General features: G+C 37.1%; 1 long non-coding RNA gene across 2 annotated transcripts in view; it reads left to right on the top strand.

Annotated features, from left to right (window-relative positions):
- Nucleotides 1–2406, top strand: part of LOC132371538 (uncharacterized) — a 49859-nt gene extending 47453 nt beyond the window's left edge. For both annotated transcript variants that reach the window (XR_009504870.1, XR_009504869.1), the window contains exon 5: nucleotides 2338–2406. This is a non-coding gene — a long non-coding RNA (uncharacterized LOC132371538). The remainder of the gene's footprint in view (nucleotides 1–2337) is intronic.
- The last annotated feature ends 12444 nt before the right edge of the window (nucleotides 2407–14850 follow it).

The following is a 14850-nucleotide window of genomic DNA, read 5'->3' as shown; positions in this document are numbered from 1 at the left end:
ATGTGTAGTGTGGCCTTCAGGACTGTCTCGAGTTCCAGTGGATTAGAAAGAGCAGATCATTGTTGAGTCTAGTACAGATTTTGTTAACTGGAGATTTTCTATTATACTTGAGAACTAGCATTTTTGTAGTGTAAAAACTAAGGACTCTGGGGACAGACAGATTTGGGTTTGAATTCTAGAATTGTCTTTTACCCTCTGGTCATTAGCAAGTGACTTAAAGCAACTGAAACTCGGAAGAGTTTATCAGTAAATGTGGGTAAATACCACATTTGCCACACTATTGCTATAGAGTGATCATGTTTGTAAAGTACCTGACATTTGTCTGGTATCTATCAGGTAATCTTTATATTATAATTAGTGCTCTAAAACAAACTATGTGCAGATTTTTCAAAAAATGATACGGGCATTGAGTAAAATTTAGTTTACTAGTTTCTCTAAATAGATAATAGTTTTAACACTAAAAAAAAAAAAAACCCCACTAAACTTTTTTCTGTTCTCTTTCCTCATTTATGATATATTTTTAAGAAGTCCTTCTTGGGGCCTAATCTAAAGAGTAAATTCCATTAAAAAATCATTCCAGTTACCTTTTTTATGTGGGTGGAGGGAGTGTCATCTAGATTTCAAAGTATGATCTTCAGGACCAAAGTTCCATTAATTTTACTTCCTAGGGGAAAAAAAGCCCTAAACCCAGACTGTGGAATTTATCAGATCGTTTTCCTGATGGCCAATTCTTAACCACTCCCAACTCAGTTTCCCTAACTCTAAAAGGGAAACCTTTTACTCTCCTTTTAGGCAGAACATAAAGATTAATTAGTTAAGATTGCAAAGTGCTTTAAGCATGAAATGTTGTATGAGATAATAGGATAAATATTAATAATATCCTGTTAGAAGTACAGCCATCGTAAGGTAACTAAGAAAAATAAATGGCAGTGCTCGGTATGAGATGATTGAAAATCACTAATGGAAAGAAAGTTTGTTCATACTGGGGGCAGTGTTGCAGCATGTATAATGTAATACCAGGTCATTTTCAATTGTTTTAATTGCCACGAGCAACTGATCTTTAGAGCTGTTCCTGACAAGCTCTTGCACGGCCTTAATGCTGGTCTTTTGGCACCATTTTATGATCATTAGCCCCTAGTGAACATTAAATGGTATCGACCCCCTTCACTGGGTCCATCACTCAGCAGACTCCTTAAACTAATTCACGGCACAATTAATTAACTTTACAAAAACCCCCTCCAAACTCTCTGCCATTTTAAGACTTCAGGCACTGAAGTAAAGAGGCAACTAAGAAAAAAGTTACGAGCCCTCTTGTGAGAGCCATCAATTAGGGTAAGTAAAAGATCCCTAAATTTTTATAACCCTCATTTATCGCTTGCTACTCCTGATAAGTTTATCCTGTGTAAAGGTATCTTTAAAGTTGTTCATGACTAAAAGAACCATTCATCTCTCTACTTCACATCCACTTGAAAGCTGAGAGTGGCAGCTTCCAAATTGATGTCAGAGTAAATCAGAGTCACAAGTGACTACTACTGGGCCCTACAGAAATGCGAACCAAGTACCTCTCAGGTATGCAAGGAAAGAACTTGGCCCTGTCCTTCTCATCTCCATTTCTAGAGAACTCTCCTGCGGGAATTGTATTTCTGCTCTGAGGTCCAAGTGACTAGCACAGGCTTTCTCTAGAATGTCCACAATAACAAGAATCTACTGCTGTTAATTAGGTGCATGACTTTTTACAAGTATTAATCCATTTAACCGTCCTTGTAAGTAAGTCTATAAAAATAAACATTCCGATCATTTTAAACTTGCTAACAATATATGTGCTTTTATTCCAACCACCTGAAAGTAACTGCTCAGTAGTTTTAGATCTGGGGCTTAAGTCCATCCAGTTCAAATCCTTTTAAACCTGAACCTTTTATACCCTTTTCTTCATAAAGGTAGCAAAGTTGCGTGTTCCCTGTATGCAAAGCATGACATTTAACTAGGTCTGGAGGGAGGATGACAAAATATATCACAGTGCACTAACCCGTAAAGAGAAAATTTTATTTTTTGCTAGGTAAGAGCCCGAGGGGAAAAGAACTACAGAGAACAGGTGTACCTAAGTGTCCTGCCAAACTCATCAGCTGGCTCAGAAATGTCCTGGAAGAGGTTTTTGTTCCTCTTAGCTTTGAAAGTTTGAAAGATAGATAGATAGTAGTTCCTTACTCTGTATATTCCGGTCATAGCTACCAAGAAATTTAGAGTAATGCATCTTGTTTTCATAGCCCTCACAGTATTTCACTCACATCTTTGGATTCTAGATCCTTACTTTTAAAATATCTGTCTATCTTTCAACAGGATCATACAAGAACAAACTTCTTTTATTATTTTATGCGGTCTGCCTGAAAGCAATGGTATCAAATCCATGGCCATTTTCTTCTTTCAAGGATACTCAAGATTTAAAAACAGATCGTCTTATTCATAGAAACTGCGTATCTGTTCTAGGATACTTGTTCTCCCCAAATAATTTTAGACTCTCTTTTTTATCTCGGGGCCACAAGAATGTCTTTATATTAAACCTGGAGACCGCTGACTCAGATTCTCCCCTCATGCGGATCAGGACCACCAGGTGGGGCCGCTGAGGCTGCTCACTGCCTCAGTTTTGCATAAACTGCAACTGGACCAGCACCCGCTGGCTTTGTGCACTGTGACAGGCCAATTGCATCGGGCCTTTGGAACCAGAACGGGGTCTGAGGGTCATGAGCTAGCTGCTGCTCCCAAGAGGAGCCCCAGTCTGGGCGTGGAGGCTCCAGCAGGCCTCAGACTCACCCGTCGCTGCTGTGTGCTCTTCACGTGGGCGCGGCTGATTGATGGATAAGGCTTCTTCACACGACCACTGGGCTGCATCCACGTTTCCTCAGAGCTCGGCAACCTGGCCACAGTATAAACAACAAACAAACACTATAAGCAAACAAACAGAAACAGAGAAATAAAAATAGAAACTAAACTGTGCATCAAATATTCAAAGATGTAGCAGCTGTAAAAAATATTTCCGAGTTGGTGGCTTTGTGTCAGCTTTTGAGGAAAGAGTGTGGCTTATACAGCATTTGTTGTTTTCCTCCATGTATTCTCTAATATTTAGTTTCCCAACAGCAGAATATCTTAACCCTGTTTAAGCACTCTAGCCAATGATAAACAATAGGCTTGTGTAAGGCTGAGGGTAGAAAGTTTAACTTTTACATTGAGGATTCTAAATTTTTTAATGTTTGTATTTTATCCTAGACATAAGAAAGGAATACAGCAAATTTTTCATGACTGTTTAAGCACCGAGGTAGGTTGTATAATCCTTGGTCTGTGATCTTAAATTTTATAATATTGGTTAATTGGTTGATGCTTTCATCTAACACATATTAGTGAATACTGATAATTTGCCTGGAACTGTGTTAGGAAGTAGGAATAAAGGATGACTGAAACGCAACCTCTTTTGAGAAATCCACAGTGTGTGAACAATAGGCAAAATACAAAGTAGTAAGTACAGTTACAGCAATGTGAATGGAATACCATGATTACATAGTGACGTGAGATCATTTAGCCCAGGGTAGGCAGAGAAAGCTTTCCATCGGAGTTCTGTCAGTCACAATTTGGAAGGCAAATGAGTAAAAGCAAATGGGCTGTTACACTCTCTCCTTCTCCAAGAATAAGGGGATTGTAAGAATACTTGAGAACCAGTATTCTTCTAAGTAGTTTCTTATTCAAATAATATTGGTAATCGTGGCTAGCTCCAGTAATTCACTAGGAACTTCTGTTTCTAAAGAACATTTGTGGGCTTCCCTGGTGGCGCAGTGGTTCAGAATCTGCCTGCCAGTGCAGCGGACACGGTTCAAGCCCTGGTCCGGGAAGATCCCACGTGCCGCGGCGCAGCTAAGCCCGTGCGCCACAACTACTGAAGCCCGTGCTCCGCAACAAGAGAAGCCACTGTAATGAGAAGCCTGCGCACCACAACAAAGAGGAGCCGCGCTCACCGCCACTAGAGAAAGCCCACACCCAGCAACGAAGACCCAACGCAGCCAAAAATAAAATAAAGAACATTTGCTTCCCTCCCGACCAAAGGATGCCTGAACCATTTAGGAAGTCATATCTGATGCCTATCAATCATTATCTGTCCTTCTGTCGTACTTCCCATGTCAGGAACATCCAAGTTACCAGGGTTGTAGAAGGCTTCTCCTAGGCAGGTAATGGGCACACACTCAGGTAGCCTCTGTTCTTTGACTTCACGGTGTGGTAATGGATTGAGAAGCCAAATCGCACTTCCGTCTTATACTTCAAAATCCAGATCATAAGAGTAAGCATCATCTATTCAGGTATTCATTAAGCGTGTCAGAATGGTGATCCAAAAGATGAGAAAACACAATGACTCACCATAAGACGATCATAGGCTAGTGGAACAGATAGATGCATAAAGGATAATAATGCATTTCAAAATCTCTCTTGGTGCAGACATTTACAAAGGGCTATGGGAAAAGTGCTCTGAAGAGAAAATATTCCAACTGGGTCTTTAAAGATGGGAAGATTATTAACAGTGAGGAATGGAAAGAGAATTCTAGGCATACAAAGCAGCCAATGAGAAAACCAGAGGTATTAAAATGCACAGCTCCTTCACGGAACTTGGATTATAATGTATGTAGAAGGGAGGCTTATGGTAGGAGATAAAGCTGTAAAATCATCTGTGATAAGTTTATGATGGCATAAAAAAGCCTCTAAAAGGGAGTGGACTTTACCTTGAGGGCACTGAAGAGATTTTTTTAAGTAGGAAGTGATTGATGATAGACTGTGGAGGTGGGCCGGCAAGCCAACATGAAGTTCATTGCATTGGAGCTTTGCCCATTGTAAATTGCTAAACAAGCATTACAACTTGCAGTTTTCTAGTTCCACATGTAAGGAGCTTGGACGTCTACACTTCATCCTAACAGTAAGGAAAAAGGTCAACAGACTGAAAAAATCAACTCTTTTTGGATCCACAAGAGAGGGGAGGACACAGGGCAGACTGCTGCCCCCAAGATGGAAGACTCAGGTAATACTGTAGTTGAGGCTTACAGAACGGATACTAACAAGTGGAAACCTCCCTGGGAACCAGTGCAAGTGTAGGAAAACCTGAACTGTGACAAATTGCTTGAGGCTCGGCGTAGACAAGCAGGAGAGTTAAAAACTCCAGGGGGACCCAGCCATAGGCGGCTCCTCATAATAAACATCGGAGATAAGACCTGCGTGCTTCCAGCAGGTGGATGGAAAAAAGAACCATTTGGAATATGCCAGAGCACTCTGTTCTTAACAAGGCCTGCCCTCCAGAGAAACTAGTTACCCAGAGCTTGAGCCTTCCACCTGAGAGAAGGGAGGCAGCCAACTCCAGCCTACTCTAGCTATCCCATCCCATTGAGATGGGGAGGAGAAAAACAACTGAGAAATTCTTGTGAAGTTCACAGTCCAGAGGTATAGGTTCACTAAAAGACTTCTCACAAATCACAGGGCTATGATTTCCCTCCCCTCACACCTTACCATTACATTACTAAAGGCGTATGTATAGCAGTTCCATTAACCCAGTACATAATGTGCAAATCAGACCACAATGAGATATCCCCTCATACCTTCTGGAAGGGCTGAGGGGATATTACAAAAAAAAAAAAAAAAAAGGAACTGTTACAGCCCTTTTGGAAAACAGCTTGGAGGTTTCTCAAAAAATTAACAACAGAATTACCATATAATCCAGCAATTCCACTTCTGGGTATTTATCCCAAGAAAACAAAAACACTAATCTGAAAAGATATATACATCCCATATTCATTGCAGTGTTACTTACAATAGTCAGTCAAGACATGGAAACAACCTAAATGTCCACTGATAGATAAATGGGTTAAAAAGCTGTGGTATATATACGGCGCAGTATTATTCAGCCATTAAAAAAGAATGGAATCTTGCCATTTGCAATAACAGAGATGGACCTTGAGAGCATTAAGCTAAGTGAAGTCAGTCAGACAGGAAAAAGACATACCCTATGATCTCATTTATATGTGAAACGTAACAAAGAAACAAACAAAACCCCAAACTTAGAGCTCACAGATTTAGAGAACAGAGGTGGTGGATGGGAGAAATGGGGGAAGAAGGTCAAAAGGTACAAATTTCTAGTTATAATGTAAGTTATAGGGGTTTAATGTACAGCATGGTGACTACAATTAATAATACTGTATTGCATAATTGAAAGTACCTAAGAGAGTTAATTTTGAAAGTTCTCATCCTAAGGAAAAAAAATTGTAAGTATGCATGGTGATGGATATTAACTGGACTTACTGTGGTGATCATTTTGCAATATATACAAATATCAAATCATTATGTTGTACACCTGAAACTAAGATATGTTACGTCAATTATACCTCAATTAAGAAAAAAGAGAAACTAAAATTAAAGAACTATGTTTTCAGCGATTCTGAAAATGTTATTGAAATAGAAAATGGGAAAACTAAAGTATGCCCTCTATCACATGACGATCTTTTACTACTGCTGTATAAACAATGATCAAAGTCATATTTCTCTTCTTATAGGAGGAAAATCCTCCTGTGGCCCATCAACATATGTAAGCAGAATAAATTATTGATTCCAACAATTTACAAATGTACTAAAACCTAAAGTTTTCAAATTTAAAAGAAAGGAAAATTTGCTGTTCTTGCTGCTGTTGAAATGTACTGCATTATAAATAATTTCTTGTCCTATATTCTAGCTATCATAAGACACTGCCAGCATTCATCTGGAAAATGCAAGGGACCATATACCTAAGGGACAAGGCAGATGAGTTGAAAAGAAAATAATTCACAAAAATGTGCATAAGCACTTTTCTATATTTGGCTAGAAAACATGCAAAAAGATTATATAATGTGTAAATTCTTTCTCTGAGCAATAGTGTCTTTCATAGATTTTAGTTTTATTAGTATCACTAATCCGTATGAATTTCCTTTACGCAAACTGTTACATTCTCATCTTGGGGTCTAGTCCAGTTTCCATATGAAGTTAAAATATCACAACAGTCTCAGATCTCCTCTCTGATGTTTTGTGTATATCATTCACAAAATGTAACTGGGCGTAGGTCTCTCTCATTCTAGATTTTTCCTAAATTTTGCTATCTTGACTGCAGGGCTCCTTCAAAAGCCAATACAAATCCTGAAATCATTGCTTTCTCCTACTATGTCCTTAGCCTCATGAAAACAATAGTTATGTCAGTCATATTCACCATTGTGTCTCCTATGCCACCTAAAAAGAAGTCATTCAAAAAGTATGTTCTGAATAAAAAAAAGTAAATTGATAAAAAATACCATGTGGACACCTTATCAAAAGAAAGCAGGAGTAGCTATATTAATTACAGACAGGGCAGACTTGAAAGCAAAGAAAGTTATTATGGATAAACAAGAGCATCACATAATGATAAAAGGGTCAGTTCTCCAAGAAGACATAATAATCCTCAACATGTATATGCCTAACAAGAGAACATCAAAATACAGAAAAAAAAAAAAAAAAATGAGAGAACTGCAAGGAGAAATAGATGTTTTCACTACCTAGTTAGAGGCTTCAACACATCTCTATCAGAAATGGACAGATGCAGCAGGCAGAAAATCAGTAATGGACATGGCTGAACTCAACAACAATAACAATCACCTGGATATAATCTACATCTATAGACTATTTCATCTGACAACAGAATATACACTCTTCTCAGGTTCACATAGAACATTCACCAAGATAGACTACATTCTGGGCCACAAAACATTTTAACAAATTTAAAATAGTAGAAATTGTATGATGTCTGCTTTGAGACCACAATGGAATTAAACTAGAAATCAGTAACAGAGATAACTGGAAAATTCCAAAGTATGCGGAGATTAAATAACACTTTCTACACAACACAGGTCAAAAGCGAAGTCTCAAGAAAAACTAAAAAATATTTTGAACTAAATGAAAATACAATTTTTAGAAATGTGTGGAGTGATGTGAAAGCAGTGATTAGAGGTGAAATTTGTAGCATTAAGTGCATATATTTACTAGAAACGAAAAAGATCTAAAAATCAATAATCTAAAGTATCCAACTTTGGAGACTAGCAAAGAGCAAATTAAATCCAAAATAAGCAGAAGAAAAGAAAGAAGATTTAAAGAGGGATAAAATTGAAACCAAGAAATCCGTAGAGAAAGTGAACAAAAGCAAAACCTTGTTCTTTGAAAAGGGCAGTAAAATTTATAAGCCTCTACCCAGGCTAAGTGTGAAAAAAAGAGAGAGGACACAAATTACTCATACAGAAATGAAAGAGAGGACATCACTCCAGATCCCAAAGACAATAAGTGGATAATAAAGGAATATTATGGGCAACTCTATGCCACAAAATTGACAGAAATGGACCAGTTCCTTGAAAAAATAATCTGCCAAACTTTGTACAAGATGAAATAGGCAATCTGAATAGGCCTATATCTATTCAAGTCAAGTCTTTGAATCAATAATTAATAACCTTCCACAACAGAGAGCACCAGGCCCAGATATATTCACTGGTGAATTCTATTAAATATTTAAGTAAGATATTATACCAATTCTCTTTTAGAGGATAGAAGCAGAGGGAATACTTCAGAACTCATTCTATGAGCCCAGCATTACACTAATACCAAAACCAGGCTAAGACAATTAAAAAAAAAAAATTACAGACAAATATCTCTCATTAACATAGATGCAAAAATCCTCAACAAAATATTAGCTAATTGAATCCAACAATATACAAAAAGAATTATATACCACGTACCAAATAGAATTTATCCCAGGCACACAAGGCTGGGGTTTAACATTTGAAAATCACTTAATGTAATCCATCACATCAACAGACCAGAAAGAAAACCACATGATCATATGAATAGATGCAGAAAAAGAATTTACAGAATCCATCAGGCATATGATAACAAAACTAAACAAATGAAAGAACCTCTCAGTAAGGTAGGAATAGAGGGGAACATCCTTAACTTGATAACAGATACCTACAAAAAACTTACAGCTAACATTATATTTAATGGTGAGAAACTCAAAGCTTTACCACTCAGATCAGGTACAAGAGAAGGATGTCCCCCTCTCTTCTTTTGAACATTATACTGTAAGCCCTAGCTAATACAATAAGACAAGTAAAGGGAATAAAAGGTATACAGATTGGTAATAAAAAAGCAAAACTGTCTTTGTTCACAGATGACATGATCATTTATGTAGAAAACCCAAAAGAATCAACAACAGTGACAAAACCCCGGAACTAATAAGCAATTATAGCAAGGTTGCAGGATAGAAGACTAATATGCAAAAGTCAGTCATTTTCGGGCTTCCCTGGTGGCGCAGTGGTTGAGAATCTGCCAATGCAGGGGACACGGGTTCGAGCCCTGGTCTGGGAAGATCCCACGTGCCGTGGAGCAACTAGGCCCGTGAGCCACAACTACTGAGCCTGCGCGTCTGGAGCCTGTGCTACGCAACAAGAGAGGCCGCGACAGTGAGAGGCCCGTGCACCGCGATGAAGAGTGGCCCCCACTTGCCGCAATTAGAGAAAGCCCTCGCACAGAAACGAAGACCCAACACAGCCATAAATAAATAAATAAAATAAAATAAAGTTTTTAAAAAGTCAATCATTTTCTGTATACCAGCAATGAATAAGTGAAATTAGAAATTAAAAACACCATTTTCATTAGCACCCCCAAAATGTAATACTTAGATATAAGTCTAACAAAATGTGTACAAGATCTGTATGAGGAAAATTACAAAACTCTGATGAAAGAAATCAAAGCCCAACAACATAAATGGAGAGATATTCCATATTCATAAATAGGAAGATGCAATCAGTTGTCAACATGTCAGTACTTCGCAACTGGATGTATAGATCTGAGGAAATCCCAATCAAAATACCAGTAATTTATTTTGTGTATATTGACAAACTGATTCTAAAGTTTGTATGGAAAGACAAATGACCCAGTATCGGCAACAGAAAACTGAAGGAGAACAAAGGTGGAAGGCAGACACTACCCAGCTTCAAGACTTACTATAAAACTAGTATTCAAGACAGTGTGGTATTGGTGAAAGAACAGACAAGTAGATCAATGGAACAGTACAGAGCCCTGAAATAGACCCACATAAATATAGTCAACAAATCTATGACAAAGGGGAAGAGGCAATACAGCAGAGCAAAGATAGTCTTTTAAACAAAAGATGCTGGAACAAACTGGACATCACATGCAAACAAAAGAATCTAGACACGGACCTTACACCCTTCACAAAAATTAACTCAAAATGGATCACAGGCCTAAATGTACAATGTAAAACTACAAAACTCCTAGAAGCGATAACATAGGAGAACATCTAAATAACTATGTTTCGCAATGACTTTTTAGATACAACACCAAGGACACAATCCATGAGAGAAATAATTGATAAGCTGGACTTCATTAAAATTAAAAACTCCTGTTCTAAAAAAGACACAGTCAAATGAATAAGAAAAATGACAGACTGGGAGATAATATTTGCAAAAGGTACATCTGATAAAGGACTGTTACCCAAAATACACATACAACTCTTAAAACTCAACAATAAAAAAAAAATTAGAAAATGAGCCAAAGACCTTAATGGACATCTTACCCAAGAAGATATATAGATGACAAGCATATGAAAAGATGCTCTGTAAAGCAACAATGAGATATCCCTTCACTTCGATTAGAATGGCCAAAATTCAGGATACTGACAACACTGAATGCTGGCAAGAATGTGGAATAACTGAAACTCTCCTTCATTGCTAGTGCGAATGCAAAATGGTATAGCCACTTTGGAAGACAGTTTAGTAGTTTCTTACAGAACTAAACATACTTTTACCACATGATCTGGCAGTTATGCTTCATGGTGTTGACACAAAGGAACAGAAAACTTATGTCTACACAAAGCACATGGATGCTTCTAGTGGCTTTATTCATCATTGCCAAGACTTGGAAGCAACCAAGATATCCTTCAGTAGTAGGTGAATGGATACATAAACTGTGGTACATCCAGACAATGAAATATTATTCTATACTAAATAGAAATAAGCTATCAAATAAGTCATGAAACAACATGGAGGAAGTGTAAATGCATATTACTAAGTGAAAGAAGCCATTGTGAAAAGGCTACATACTGTATGATTCCAAGTATGTGATATTCTGGAAAGAGCTTAACTATGGAGAGAGTAAAAAGATCAGTACTTTCCAGGGATTGAATAGGTGGAGGACAGAGGAATTTTAGGGCAGTTGAAAGTCCTCTGTATGATACTAGACTAGTGGAACATGTCATTATACATTTGTCCAAAGCCATACACTGTATAACACCAAGAGTTAACCCTACCTTAAACTGTGGACTTCACATGATTATGATGTGTCACTGTACAAGTTGGAGAGCTACCTTTACCTAGCAAAAAACCAATTAAAAATAGAATTGGGCAACTAGTCCCATAAAGAATAGTAATAAGCACTAGAAAATAAGGGAAAGTTAACAGAAATTGATAGATCCATATGGAAGTAATAACACAACTCTAAGTTACAAGGAAGACCTAAATAAATAGAATACATTCCTGGATAGGGATACTCAGTACAGTAAGAATGTGATTTCTGTACAGATTAACTTACAAATTCAATACAATGTCAATGGGTATTTTTGATACAACTTCACAGTCTGAGTAAATTTATTTAAAAGTTAAAATGCCTACTAATCCCCAATAAATTTTTGAGAAAGATTAATGATTTTATAAAACCTCACTAGATATAAAAACTTATTCTACACATACAGTAATTAAAACAATGTATTTTGACAAATAAAGAAGCAAAAGATCAATAACCAAAAAATCGGTAGCCCAGAGAAGCAGTTACTTACAGGTGAGATTTCCTATATACTGATGGTGCTATTTCAAGTCAGATTAATGCCTTGAGGACAGCTAGCAATTTTATTGCCCAGCATGGGAGAGGATAGGCTACAATGTGGTAGAAAATCAACCCCAGTATTTTAGAGATTGTAATAAACTCTGTAGAGACATAGCATAGCTCTGCTTTACTAACGGTGCACTCACCCCAGCTGTTGTTAGTATTGGCTTCTAACAGCTCTCAACTGAAGGTGGAGGGCACTTGGGTGGTATAACCCTTTGGTGCCATTAATGGATTAGGCTGAAGTTAGATGTCAAGTAACTGCACTTTGTTTTACCTTCTTCTCTGGTACTTCTCTTCCTTCACTTCCTTACAGGCTTTACACAAGAGTACTCACTCAATAATCACTTGTAAAAGAATCCCCTTTATAGGCTCTGATTCTCAAGAACCTGACCTAGGATGACCTAATAAAGCAAAAGATTATTACTCATTTATATAAAGTACAATGTGATTTGACAGAAGTTCAATTCGACTTGTTGCCTCTGGGATTCAGGCTTCCACCAACTTGTGATGATACTCTCCCAGCATATGACTTACAAGTTCCTGTATAGGGGGAAAAAAAAAAAAAAACTGCACAGAGGAATTGTACCTAGTCCTAACTCACAGGGACCAGAAATGATACAGGTCACTTCCTATCATCATCCATTGGCCAACACTCAATTTGTGGGGAATGGAAAGTGTAGGAGAGCACAGGAAATAGTTAACAACTCTACTGTCTCTGCTATAGCCATCCTTCTTAAGAAATAAGTTTAAATTATTTTAAACTTTAAAATAACTTTGTGTGTATGTAGGATGTGGTTACTAATATGCATGTGGGTACTAAAATCCAAGTGGACCAAAACCTATCAACTATTGAAGTAACTATATGTAAACAGAGGAGAATATTTTAAAACTTGTTTATGTCAGGACAACATTCTTAAGTAAAACATGAACTCTGGAAATCGTCAGGTAAAGTAGAAATTTGGATTTCATGAAAATGTTTATATGAAAGACAATCAGAGATGAAAAGTTATCCCATGTTCGTGGATTGGAATAATTAAGATTCTTAAAATATCCATCCTACCTAAAGCCATTTACAGACTCACTGCAATCCATATCAAGATTCCAATTGCATTTTTTAACAGAAACATGAAAAAGCAATCCTAAAACGTATGTGTAATCACAAAAGAACCTGAATAGCCAAATCAACCTTGAGAAAGAACAACAAAGCTGGAGGAATCACACTTCCTGATTTCAAGCTGTTGTATAAAGCTATAGCAATCAAATAGTATGGTACTTGTTCCCGATATTAGAGGAAATGTTTTTAGCTTTTCACTGTTGAGAATGATGTTAGCTGTGGGTTTGTCATATATGGCCTTTATGATGTTGAGACCCTTTCTGGAGAGTTTTTATCATAAATGGGAGTTGAATTTTGTCAAAAGTTTTTTCTGCATCTCTTGAGATTGTCATATGGTTTTTATTCTTTACTTTGTTAATGTGGTATATCACATTGACTGATCTGCAGATACTGAAAAATCCTTGCATCCCTGGGATAAATCCACTTGATCATGGTATATGATCCTTTTAATGTATTGTTGAATTTAGTTTGCTAATATTCTGTTGAGGATTTTTGCATCTATGGTCACCAGTGATGTTGGCCTGTAATTTCCTTTTCTTTTTTTTTTTTTTTTTTTGATGATATCTTTGTCTGGTTTTGGTGCCCAATCAGGGTGCCCAGTCTCACCGCTTTTATTCAACATGGTACTGGAAGCCTAGTCATAGCAATCAGAGAAGAAAAAGAAATAACAGGATTCTAAATTGTAAAGGAAGAAGTAAAACTGTCACTGTTTGCAGATGCTGTGATACTGTACACAGAAAATCCTAAAGGTACCACCAGAAACCTACTAGAGCTCATCAATGAATTCAGCAAAGTTGCAGGATACAAAATTAATATACAGAAATCTGTTGCACTTCTGTACACTAAAAAGGAACTATCAGAAAGAGAAATTGATTTGGAAAGATATCCCATGCTCTTGGATTAGAGGACTTAATATAATTAAAATGGCCACATTACCCAAAGCAATCTACAAATTTAATGCAATCCCTATCAAATTACCCATGATATTTTTCATAGAACTAGAAGAAATGATCCTAAAACTTTTACTGAACAACAAAAGACCCAGAATTGCCAAAGCAATCCTGAAGGAAAAGAACAAAGCTGGAGGCCTAAGCCTTCCAGACTTCAGACAATACTACAAAGCTGAAGTAATCAAAACAGTGTGATACTGGCACAAAAACAGACATATCGATCAATGAACAGCAAATGGAGAGCCCAGAAATAAAACCACACATCTATGGTCAATTAATTGTTGACAAAGGAGGCAAGAATATACAATGGGAAAAAAACAGCCTCTTCAACAAATGGTGTTGGGAAAACTGGACAGATACATGCAAAACAATCAAACGGGACTACTCTCTCACATCATGCACAAAAATAAATTCAAAAATGGACTGAAGACTTAAATGTAAGAACTGAAACCATAAAGCTTGTAGAAGAATACATAGGCAGTACATTCTTTGACACTGGTCTTCATAATATTTTGGGGGGTATGTACGTCTCCTTGGGCAAGGGAAACAAAAGCGAAAATAAACAAATGGGAGTAAATCAAACTAAAACACTTTTACAAAGCAAAGGAAACTATCAACAAAATGAAAAGGCCACCTACTGAATGGGAGGAGATATTGGCAAAAGATATATCTGATAAGAGGTTAATATACAAAATATACAAAGAATTCATACAGCTCAACATCAGAAAAACAAACAAGCCTATTGAAAAATGGGCAGAGGATCTGAGTAGACATTTTCCAAAGAAGACATACAGATGGCCAACAGATACATGAAAA

This window comes from Balaenoptera ricei, chromosome 9 (assembly GCF_028023285.1).
Source record: "Balaenoptera ricei isolate mBalRic1 chromosome 9, mBalRic1.hap2, whole genome shotgun sequence".
NCBI lineage: Eukaryota > Metazoa > Chordata > Mammalia > Artiodactyla > Balaenopteridae > Balaenoptera > Balaenoptera ricei.
This window is presented reverse-complemented; position numbering and strand designations above follow the sequence as displayed.